Consider the following 7500-nt stretch of genomic DNA (forward strand, 5'->3'; position numbering starts at 1 on the left):
CACCTGGTATTCCCAGGTGGTCTCCCATCCAAGTACAAACCAGGCCCAATACTGCATAGCTTCCAAGATCAGACGAGATTGGGCATGTCCAGTGTGGTTTGGCTGTAGGTGCTCAAAAGCATTAACTTTAGACCTCTATTACTTCTTAACTCAAGTAAATTAATTGATAAGTTGAAAAAATTAAATGTAAAATGTAATAGAAAAGAATGTTATTGCAGTAAAAATTTACCTACAGCACCTGGTATTTCCAGGTGGTCTCCCATCCAAGTACTAACCAGGCCCAACACTGTATAGTTTCCAAGTTCAGACGAGATTGGGCATGTCCAGTGTGGTTTGGCTGTAGGTGCTTAAAAACATTAACTTTAGACCTATTTTACTTCTTAACTCAAGTAAATTCAATGATAAGTTGAAAAATTAAATGTAAAATGTAATAGAAAAGAATGTTATGGCAGCATAAAATTACCTACAGCTCCTGGTATTCCCAGGTGGTCTCCCATCCAAGTACTAACCATCCCAACACTGCATAGCTTCCAAGATCAGATGAGATTGGGCATGTCCAGTGTGGTTTGGCTGTAGGCGCTCAAAAACATTACCTTTAGACCTCTTTTACTTCTTAACTCAAGTAAATTCATTGATAAGTTGAAAAAATGTAATGTAAAATGTAATAGAAAAGAATGTTATGGCTATATAAAATTACCTACAGCACCTGGTATTCCCAGGTGGTCTCCAGTCCAAGTACTAACCAGGCCAAACACTGCATAGCTTCCAAGATCAGACGAGATTGGGCATGTCCAGTGTGGTTTGGCTGTAGGTGCTCAAAAGCATTAACTTTAGACCTCTATTACTTCTTAACTCAAGTAAATTCATTGATAAGTTGAAAAAATTAAATGTAAAAAGTAATAGAAAAGACTGTTATGGCTGTATAAAATTACCTACAGCACCTGGGATTACTAGGTGGTCTCCCATCCAAGTACTAACCAGGCCCAACACTGCATAGCTTCCAAGATGAGATGAGATTGGGCATGTCCAGTGTAGTTTGACTGTAGGTGCTCAAAAACATTAACTTTAGACATCTTTTACTTCTTAACTCAAGTAAATTCATTGATAAGTTGAAAAAATTAAATGTAAAATATAATAGAAAAGAATGTTATTGCAGTATAAAATTACCTACAGCACCTGGTATTCCCAGGTTGTCTACCATTCAAGTACTAACCAGGCCCAACACTGCATAGCTTCCAAGATCAGACGAGATTGGGCATGTCCAGTGTGGTTTGGCTGTAGGCACTCAAAAAATTTATCTTTAGACCTTATTTACTTCTTAACTCAAGATAATTCATTGATAAGTTGTAAAAAATGTAATGTAAAATGTAATAGATAACAATGTTATGGCTATATAAAATTACCTACAGCACCTGGTATTCCCAGGTGGTCTCCCATCCAAGTACTAACCAGGCCCAACACTGCATAGCTTCCAAGATCTGACGAGATTGGGCATGTCCTGTGTGGTTTGGCTGTAGGTGCTCAAAAACATTAACTTTAGACCTCTTTTACTTCTTAACTCAAGTAAATTCAATGAAAAGTTGAAAAAATTAAATGTAAAATCTAAAAGAAAAGAATGTTTTGGCAGTAGAAAATTACCTACAGCTCCTGGTATTCCCAGGTGGTCTCCCATCCAAGTACTAACCAGGCCCAACACTGCATAGTTTCCAAGATCAGACGAGATTGGGCATGTCCACTGTGGTTGGGCTGTAGGTACTCAAAAACATTAACTTTAGACCTCTATTACTTCTTAACTCAAGTAAATTCATTGATAAGTTGAAAAAATTAAATGTAAAATGTAATAGAAATGAATGTTATGGCAGTATAAAATTATCTACAGCACCTGGTATTCCCAGGTGGTCTCCCATCCAAGTACTAACCAGGCCCAACACTGCATAGCTTCCAAGATCAGACGAGATTGGGCATGTCCAGTGCGGTTTGACTGTATGTGCTCAAAAACATTAACTTTAGACATCTTTTACTTCTTAACTCAAGTAAATTCATTGATAAGTTGAAAAAATTAAATTAAAATTTAATAGAAAAGAATGTTATGGCAGTATAAAATTACCTACAGCACCTGGTATTCCCAGGTGGTCTCCCATTCAAGTACTAACCAGGCCCAAAACTGCATAGCTTCCAAGATCAGACGAGATTGGGCATGTCCAGTGTGGTTTGGCTGTAGGCCCTCAAAAACATTAACTTTAGACCTCTTTTACTTTTTAACTCAAGTAAATTCATTGATAAGTTGAAAAAATGTAATGTAAAATGTAATAGAAAAGAATGTTATGGCTAAATAAAATTACCTACAGCACCTGGTATTCCCAGGTGGTCTCACGTCCAAGTACTAACCAGGCCCAACACTGCATAGCTTCCAAGATCAGACAAGATTGGGCATGTCCAGTGTGGTTTGGCTGTAGGTGCTCAAAACCATTAACTTTAGACCTCTTTTACTTCTTAACTCAAGTAAATTCATTAATAAGTTGAAAAAATGAAATGTAAAATGTAATAGAAAAGAATGTTTTGGCTGTCTAAAATTACCTATAGCTCCTGGTATTCCCAGGTGGTCTCCCATCCAAGTACAAACCAGGCCCAACACTGCATAGCTTCCAAGATCAGACGAGATTGGACAAGTCCAATGTGGTTTGGCTGTATGTGCTCAAAAGCATTAAATTTAGACCGCTATTACTTCTTAACACAAGTAAATTCATTGATAAGTTGAAAAAATTAAATGTAAAATGTAATAGAAAAGAATGTTAAGGCAGTATAAAATTACCTACAGCACCTGGGTTTCCTAGGTAGTCTCCCATCCAATTACTAACCAGTCCCAACACTGCATAGCTTACAAGATCAGATGAGATTGGGCATGTCCAGTGTGGTTTGGCTTTAGGTGCTCAAAAACATTAACTTTAGACCTCTATTACTTCTTAACTCAAGTAAATTCATTGATAAGTTGAAAAAATTAAATGTAAAATGTAATAGAAAAGACTGTTATGGCAGTATAAAATTACCTACAGCACCTGGGATTCCTAGGTGGTCTCCCATTTTAGTACTAACCAGGTCCAACACTGCATAGCTTCCAAGATCAGACGAGATTGGGCATGTCCAGCGTGGTTTGGCTGCAGGTGCTCAAAAACATTAACTTTAGACCTCTTTTACTTCTTAACTCAAGTAAATTCATTGATAAGTTGAAAAAATTAAATGTAAAATGTAATAGAAAAGAATGTTATGGCTGCATAAAATTACATACAGCACCTGGTATTCCTAGGTCGTCTCCCATCCAAGTACTAACCAGGCCCAACACTGCATAGCTTCCAAGATCAGACGAGATTGGGCATGTCCTGTGTGGTTTGGCTGTAGGTGCTCAAAAATATTAACTTTAGACCTCTATTACTTCTTAACTCAAGTAAATTCTATTATAAGTTGAAAAAAATAAATGTAAAATGTAATAGAAAAGAATGTTATGGCAGTATAAAATTACCTACAGCACCTGGTATTCCTAGGTGGTCTCCCATCCAAGTACTAACCAGGCCGAACACTGCATAGCTCCCAAGATCAGACGAGATTGGGCATGTCCAGTGTGGTTTGGCTGTAGGTTCTCAAAAACATTAACTTAAGACCTCTTTTACTTCTTAACTCAAGTAAAATCATTGATAAGTTGAAAAAATTAAATGTAAAATGTAATAGAAAAGAATGTTTTGGCTGTCTAAAATTACCTACAGCACCTGGTATTCCCAGGTGGTCTCCCATCCAAGTACAAACCAGGCCCAACACTGCATAGCTTCCAAGATCAGACGAGATTGGGCATGTCCAGTGTGGTTTGGCTGTAGGTGCTCAAAAGCATTAAATTTAGACCTCTATTACTTCTTAACTCAAGTAAATTCATTGATGAGTTGAAAAAATTAAATGTAAAATGTAATAGAAAAGAATGTTATTGCAGTAAAAATTTACCTACAGCACCTGGTATTTCCAGGTGGTCTCCCATCCAAGTACTAACCAGGCCCAACACTGTATAGTTTCCAAGTTCAGACGAGATTGGGCATGTCCAGTGTGGTTTGGCTGTAGGTGCTCAAAAACATTAACTTTAGACCTATTTTACTTCTTAACTCAAGTAAATTCAATGATAAGTTGAAAAATTAAATGTAAAATGTAATAGAAAAGAATGTTATGGCAGCATAAAATTACCTACAGCTCCTGGTATTCCCAGGTGGTCTCCCATCCAAGTACTAACCATCCCAACACTGCATAGCTTCCAAGATCAGATGAGATTGGGCATGTCCAGTGTGGTTTGGCTGTAGGCGCTCAAAAACATTAACTTTAGACCTCTTTTACTTCTTAACTCAAGTAAATTCATTGATAAGTTGAAAAAATGTAATGTAAAATGTAATAGAAAAGAATGTTATGGCTATATAAAATTACCTACAGCACCTGGTATTCCCAGGTGGTCTCCAGTCCAAGTACTAACCAGGCCAAACACTGCATAGCTTCCAAGATCAGACGAGATTGGGCATGTCCAGTGTGGTTTGGCTGTAGGTGCTCAAAAGCATTAACTTTAGACCTCTATTACTTCTTAACTCAAGTAAATTCATTGATAAGTTGAAAAAATTAAATGTAAAAAGTAATAGAAAAGACTGTTATGGCTGTATAAAATTACCTACAGCACCTGGGATTACTAGGTGGTCTCCCATCCAAGTACTAACCAGGCCCAACACTGCATAGCTTCCAAGATGAGATGAGATTGGGCATGTCCAGTGTTGTTTGACTGTAGGTGCTCAAAAACATTAACTTTAGACATCTTTTACTTCTTAACTCAAGTAAATTCATTGATAAGTTGAAAAAATTAAATGTAAAATATAATAGAAAAGAATGTTATTGCAGTATAAAATTACCTACAGCACCTGGTATTCCCAGGTTGTCTACCATTCAAGTACTAACCAGGCCCAACACTGCATAGCTTCCAAGATCAGACGAGATTGGGCATGTCCAGTGTGGTTTGGCTGTAGGCACTCAAAAAATTTATCTTTAGACCTTATTTACTTCTTAACTCAAGATAATTCATTGATAAGTTGTAAAAAATGTAATGTAAAATGTAATAGATAACAATGTTATGGCTATATAAAATTACCTACAGCACCTGGTATTCCCAGGTGGTCTCCCATCCAAGTACTAACCAGGCCCAACACTGCATAGCTTCCAAGATCTGACGAGATTGGGCATGTCCTGTGTGGTTTGGCTGTAGGTGCTCAAAAACATTAACTTTAGACCTCTTTTACTTCTTAACTCAAGTAAATTCAATGAAAAGTTGAAAAAATTAAATGTAAAATCTAAAAGAAAAGAATGTTTTGGCAGTAGAAAATTACCTACAGCTCCTGGTATTCCCAGGTGGTCTCCCATCCAAGTACTAACCAGGCCCAACACTGCATAGTTTCCAAGATCAGACGAGATTGGGCATGTCCACTGTGGTTGGGCTGTAGGTACGCAAAAACATTAACTTTAGACCTCTATTACTTCTTAACTCAAGTAAATTCATTGATAAGTTGAAAAAATTAAATGTAAAATGTAATAGAAATGAATGTTATGGCAGTATAAAATTATCTACAGCACCTGGTATTCCCAGGTGGTCTCCCATCCAAGTACTAACCAGGCCCAACACTGCATAGCTTCCAAGATCAGACGAGATTGGGCATGTCCAGTGCGGTTTGACTGTATGTGCTCAAAAACATTAACTTTAGACATCTTTTACTTCTTAACTCAAGTAAATTCATTGATAAGTTGAAAAAATTAAATTAAAATTTAATAGAAAAGAATGTTATGGCAGTATAAAATTACCTACAGCACCTGGTATTCCCAGGTGGTCTCCCATTCAAGTACTAACCAGGCCCAAAACTGCATAGCTTCCAAGATCAGACGAGATTGGGCATGTCCAGTGTGGTTTGGCTGTAGGCCCTCAAAAACATTAACTTTAGACCTCTTTTACTTTTTAACTCAAGTAAATTCATTGATAAGTTGAAAAAATGTAATGTAAAATGTAATACAAAAGAATGTTATGGCTAAATAAAATTACCTACAGCACCTGGTATTCCCAGGTGGTCTCACGTCCAAGTACTAACCAGGCCCAACACTGCATAGCTTCCAAGATCAGACAAGATTGGGCATGTCCAGTGTGGTTTGGCTGCAGGTGCTCAAAACCATTAACTTTAGACCTCTTTTACTTCTTAACTCAAGTAAATTCATTGATAAGTTGAAAAAATGAAATGTAAAATGTAATAGAAAAGAATGTTTTGGCTGTCTAAAATTACCTATAGCTCCTGGTATTCCCAGGTGGTCTCCCATCCAAGTACAAACCAGGCCAAACACTGCATAGCTTCCAAGATCAGACGAGATTGGACAAGTCCACTGTGGTTTGGCTGTATGTGCTCAAAAGCATTAAATTTAGACCGCTATTACTTCTTAACACAAGTAAATTCATTGATAAGTTGAAAAAATTAAATGTAAAATGTAATAGAAAAGAATGTTAAGGCAGTATAAAATTACCTACAGCACCTGGGTTTCCTAGGTAGTCTCCCATCCAATTACTAACCAGTCCCAACACTGCATAGCTTACAAGATCAGATGAGATTGGGCATGTCCAGTGTGGTTTGGCTTTAGGTGCTCAAAAACATTAACTTTAGACCTCTATTACTTCTTAACTCAAGTAAATTCATTGATAAGTTGAAAAAATTAAATGTAAAATGTAATAGAAAAGACTGTTATGGCAGTATAAAATTACCTACAGCACCTGGGATTCCTAGGTGGTCTCCCATTATAGTACTAACCAGGTCCAACACTGCATAGCTTCCAAGATCAGACGAGATTGGGCATGTACAGCGTGGTTTGGCTGCAGGTGCTCAAAAACATTAACTTTAGACCTCTTTTACTTCTTAACTCAAGTAAATTCATTGATAAGTTGAAAAAATTAAATGTAAAATGTAATAGAAAAGAATGTTATGGCTGCATAAAATTACATACAGCACCTGGTATTCCTAGGTCGTCTCCCATCCAAGTACTAACCAGGCCCAACACTGCATAGCTTCCAAGATCAGACGAGATTGGGCATGTCCTGTGTGGTTTGGCTGTAGGTGCTCAAAAATATTAACTTTAGACCTCTATTACTTCTTAACTCAAGTAAATTCATTGATAAGTTGAAAAAATTAAATGTAAAATGTAATAGAAAAGAATGTTATGGCAATATAAAATTACCTAGAGCACCTGGTATTCCCAGGTGGTCTCCCATCCAAGTACTAACCAGGCCCAACACTGCATAGTTTACAAGATCAGACAAGATTGGGCATGTCCAGTGTGGTTTGACTTAAGGTGCTCAAAAACATTAACTTTAGACATCTTTTACTTCTTAACTCAAGTAAATTCATTGATAAGTTGAAAAAATTAAATTAAAATTTAATAGAAAAGAATGTTATGGCAGTA

The 7500-nt window shown here is 36.9% G+C and overlaps 29 pseudogenes; all 29 read right to left on the reverse strand.

Annotated features, from left to right (window-relative positions):
• The window catches only part of LOC148465716 (5S ribosomal RNA), a 119-nt pseudogene extending 9 nt beyond the window's left edge, over window positions 1-110 (reverse strand).
• Window positions 111-226: 116 nt separating this feature from the next.
• LOC148465717 (5S ribosomal RNA) lies at window positions 227-345 on the reverse strand (annotated as a pseudogene).
• Window positions 346-460: 115 nt separating this feature from the next.
• LOC148465718 (5S ribosomal RNA) lies at window positions 461-578 on the reverse strand (annotated as a pseudogene).
• A 116-nt stretch (window positions 579-694) lies between these two features.
• LOC148465719 (5S ribosomal RNA) lies at window positions 695-813 on the reverse strand (annotated as a pseudogene).
• A 116-nt stretch (window positions 814-929) lies between these two features.
• Window positions 930-1048, reverse strand: LOC148465720 (5S ribosomal RNA; annotated as a pseudogene).
• A 116-nt stretch (window positions 1049-1164) lies between these two features.
• On the reverse strand, window positions 1165-1283 carry LOC148465721 (5S ribosomal RNA; annotated as a pseudogene).
• A 117-nt stretch (window positions 1284-1400) lies between these two features.
• LOC148465722 (5S ribosomal RNA) lies at window positions 1401-1519 on the reverse strand (annotated as a pseudogene).
• A 116-nt stretch (window positions 1520-1635) lies between these two features.
• LOC148465723 (5S ribosomal RNA) lies at window positions 1636-1754 on the reverse strand (annotated as a pseudogene).
• A 116-nt stretch (window positions 1755-1870) lies between these two features.
• Window positions 1871-1989, reverse strand: LOC148465724 (5S ribosomal RNA; annotated as a pseudogene).
• A 115-nt stretch (window positions 1990-2104) lies between these two features.
• LOC148465725 (5S ribosomal RNA) lies at window positions 2105-2223 on the reverse strand (annotated as a pseudogene).
• A 116-nt stretch (window positions 2224-2339) lies between these two features.
• LOC148465726 (5S ribosomal RNA) lies at window positions 2340-2458 on the reverse strand (annotated as a pseudogene).
• A 116-nt stretch (window positions 2459-2574) lies between these two features.
• On the reverse strand, window positions 2575-2693 carry LOC148465727 (5S ribosomal RNA; annotated as a pseudogene).
• Window positions 2694-3044: 351 nt separating this feature from the next.
• On the reverse strand, window positions 3045-3163 carry LOC148465728 (5S ribosomal RNA; annotated as a pseudogene).
• Window positions 3164-3279: 116 nt separating this feature from the next.
• Window positions 3280-3398, reverse strand: LOC148465729 (5S ribosomal RNA; annotated as a pseudogene).
• Window positions 3399-3514: 116 nt separating this feature from the next.
• Window positions 3515-3633, reverse strand: LOC148465730 (5S ribosomal RNA; annotated as a pseudogene).
• Window positions 3634-3749: 116 nt separating this feature from the next.
• LOC148465731 (5S ribosomal RNA) lies at window positions 3750-3868 on the reverse strand (annotated as a pseudogene).
• Window positions 3869-3984: 116 nt separating this feature from the next.
• LOC148465732 (5S ribosomal RNA) lies at window positions 3985-4103 on the reverse strand (annotated as a pseudogene).
• Window positions 4104-4218: 115 nt separating this feature from the next.
• Window positions 4219-4336, reverse strand: LOC148465733 (5S ribosomal RNA; annotated as a pseudogene).
• Window positions 4337-4452: 116 nt separating this feature from the next.
• Window positions 4453-4571, reverse strand: LOC148465734 (5S ribosomal RNA; annotated as a pseudogene).
• Window positions 4572-4687: 116 nt separating this feature from the next.
• Window positions 4688-4806, reverse strand: LOC148465735 (5S ribosomal RNA; annotated as a pseudogene).
• A 116-nt stretch (window positions 4807-4922) lies between these two features.
• Window positions 4923-5041, reverse strand: LOC148465736 (5S ribosomal RNA; annotated as a pseudogene).
• Window positions 5042-5158: 117 nt separating this feature from the next.
• On the reverse strand, window positions 5159-5277 carry LOC148465737 (5S ribosomal RNA; annotated as a pseudogene).
• Window positions 5278-5393: 116 nt separating this feature from the next.
• LOC148465738 (5S ribosomal RNA) lies at window positions 5394-5512 on the reverse strand (annotated as a pseudogene).
• A 116-nt stretch (window positions 5513-5628) lies between these two features.
• Window positions 5629-5747, reverse strand: LOC148465739 (5S ribosomal RNA; annotated as a pseudogene).
• Window positions 5748-5862: 115 nt separating this feature from the next.
• On the reverse strand, window positions 5863-5981 carry LOC148465740 (5S ribosomal RNA; annotated as a pseudogene).
• Window positions 5982-6097: 116 nt separating this feature from the next.
• Window positions 6098-6216, reverse strand: LOC148465741 (5S ribosomal RNA; annotated as a pseudogene).
• Window positions 6217-6802: 586 nt separating this feature from the next.
• On the reverse strand, window positions 6803-6921 carry LOC148465742 (5S ribosomal RNA; annotated as a pseudogene).
• Window positions 6922-7037: 116 nt separating this feature from the next.
• On the reverse strand, window positions 7038-7156 carry LOC148465743 (5S ribosomal RNA; annotated as a pseudogene).
• Window positions 7157-7272: 116 nt separating this feature from the next.
• On the reverse strand, window positions 7273-7391 carry LOC148465744 (5S ribosomal RNA; annotated as a pseudogene).
• Between the last annotated feature and the right edge of the window lie 109 nt (window positions 7392-7500).

The sequence above is a fragment of the Taudactylus pleione genome, unplaced genomic scaffold (genome assembly GCF_031769625.1).
Source record: "Taudactylus pleione unplaced genomic scaffold, aTauple2 ptg000967l, whole genome shotgun sequence".
In the NCBI taxonomy this organism is placed as follows: domain Eukaryota; kingdom Metazoa; phylum Chordata; class Amphibia; order Anura; family Myobatrachidae; genus Taudactylus; species Taudactylus pleione.